Below are 2,524 nucleotides of genomic sequence, written 5' to 3' on the forward strand. Positions count from 1 at the left end.
TCTGGTAGTGGTGGAAGGTTAATTAGCAAAGAGAGAGACTTTTTTTTGTAGAAAAGGAGGATGACCCCCGGCCTCTGCATCTGGGCGATGCATACGACCACTTTATTAATTATTCTCACAAGACCTTACAAAGTAATACAATAGTAAAACTAAAGCCGCCGTCTAAGCCACTCTATCCAGTTGATGAAGGGGCGCAGATAGCCTGGACCTAATAACAAACAGGCATCGCAGGCAAACCTAACATTTAAGACCTGAGATCCCATCCAGTACGCCTGCCGGGCATGGGTCTCACCGGTCCGGCGTGCACTCAGAGGCCGCCGCCACCAACTTCCACCGCTCCATCTTCAGAACTATACTAATGCATCAACCTTGCTCGGTCCAGCTATCGTCGACGCCACCACGGCGCCCAACGACACCTCCCTGCGCACAAACATCCGAGGACGTCGCGGTCTCCACTGATACACCTCAGCACCATGCTGCCAAGTACCACCAGCCGACACAGCTTGAAGTCTTTGGAAGATCTGTCGTGCGTAGCACCTGCCGACCAGGCATGATAAAGCGTAGCACCTGTCGGTCAGGCATGACTTGACATCTCCACCGAAGCTCCGTGCAAGATGAAGCCGCTCCACCTCCAGCCTCTCTGAACGGGATGGGAACACCCCAGGAAGACACGGCGAAGAGTTGGGCACCACAATCACCACGAGAGCCAGACCAGCCGACCGCCATGGCGAAGCGACACCACTAAAGAGAACCGCCGCCATTAGGACACCAAGAACGCGCTGCAGCTGTCCCACCTCCCCGCGGACCCAAAGCGGTGCCTTCAAGAAGGTGACGGAGCTGGACACCGCCGCCGCCCAACCAAAGTTGTGGGTTTTCACCCGGGTGCAGGGGGAGGACGAGGGGGAGGGAGCTGGATCTCGAAGCCGCCTTCAAGAATAAAGAAAAAAGTGAAAATACATTTATACATTGAATAAAGAAAAAATGATGGTTCGCTGGAGTAGGCTACGAGGCCCAAGCGGCCTAGGAGTGCAGCGGCCCGTTATCCTTCCACCGTTGGAAGCGGGCAGTTGTCGCTGCTCTGTGAAGCCAGCCTCACGCGGTGCCTGCCACATTATGGACCGTGAGGCCCAACTTTCGCATAGGCCCCAAGCGGTCCACTACTCAACTTGGAACGGGCTGGCCAACAGTAGCACACCTAGACCAGGCTTGCAGCGCTACAACAGCGTCCACACCACCTTAATGCCCCCACTTGGGTTACAAGCTCTCGCAACTGAGCTCGGCGAGAGAAGAGAGTGGAGACGGGTATTTAAGCTGGTTGAACGCCTCCTCGGCTGGCGAGGTGGGACTAAAATAAGTGGAGTGTTGTGCTTAGCTGGGGAATGAGGCGGAGCGTTGTGGACTGATAGAAGATTTTAGCGTGGGCTTCTGTGGCTTCGGCCTTTGTCCTTTTGGGCTCATGGACGTGTCCATGCGGACATGGTTTGGGCAGCCATTCGCTGGTTTTGCAACGAGTGCTAATTAGCACAGAGAACTTACTTAGCAGAAGTGGAAACAATATAAATTGCCGCATGTTTAAAGCTCGACAGCTGGGTCCTCCTTTCCATCCGTTTGTTCTCTGCCTTGTTGATTAGTCTTCTCTTCTTTTCCAACCCTCTCCAAACAGATCAAACAAGCAAAAAAGAAAAGAAAAAGAGGAGATTCTTACTGCATGTAAAGCTGCCTCCACAGATTTGATTGGTGCATCATCAAGCACACACCATCAGATGCCGGTATGAAGCCATCGACGAGTCTTATGAACGCGACATCGGCAAGTTCAAATGATGAAACATCTGAACCGCGCTCCGCCTTTCACCCTTGTGAACTCCAACAATATCGCCGGCGCAAACTCTCTCGCCCATGCTGGTGAAGGATATGTTTGTCACTGTGAGCTGCCTTGGTTGCTTGCATGCACTTATGCTTAATTTTTGCTACCTGGGTGGTCTATTTATAAGGCTTCAGAGAGTTCTATCCGGATCCAAGACATGACAAATAGATTGTTGCTCCTTTTCCATCGACTGTATTTGGATGATGTTCATTTTTTTAATGTAGCCTTCTATGTAGACTGTAGTGTCTGTCTGTTGGTATGGGAAACTTCTGTTGATGTGTGCTGTTCCATTCTTAATTTGGGGCTGTTTATCCATGTGTTATCTGCAAATCTTTGACTCTTGAACAGACACTGTATGCACCTGTCAGGACAACTGATTTGCCAATTTTGGACACACGTGGTATCTAGTACATGTATCATGTATATGTGCAGAGCAGAGAATGGTTGCCAACCTGTGATGTCCCCAGATCCAGAGTATTAGTTTGCCCATGAAGAAGCATATGTGATTATGCTTGTTAACTGTGTGATTATGTTGTCTCATGCTCGCTGCTAATCATTTGTGTTAATTGTCCTATCTGATGATGTAGCTGCTGCAGTCTGGTGGTTGGCCTTGACCGGTCTTGGTTCAACACATGTGTTAGACACAGATTCTTGGCCATC

At 50.4% G+C, this 2,524-nt stretch overlaps 1 non-coding gene across 1 annotated transcript; it reads right to left on the reverse strand.

Annotated features, from left to right (window-relative positions):
• Positions 1 to 977: 977 nt before the first annotated feature.
• LOC147956917 (signal recognition particle RNA) lies at positions 978 to 1,281 on the reverse strand. Its single transcript, XR_015612430.1, has one exon.
• Positions 1,282 to 2,524: the final 1,243 nt, after the last annotated feature.

Source organism: Triticum urartu, chromosome 7A, assembly GCF_056163025.1.
Source record: "Triticum urartu cultivar PI428250 chromosome 7A, HENAU_Tu73, whole genome shotgun sequence".
NCBI lineage: Eukaryota > Viridiplantae > Streptophyta > Magnoliopsida > Poales > Poaceae > Triticum > Triticum urartu.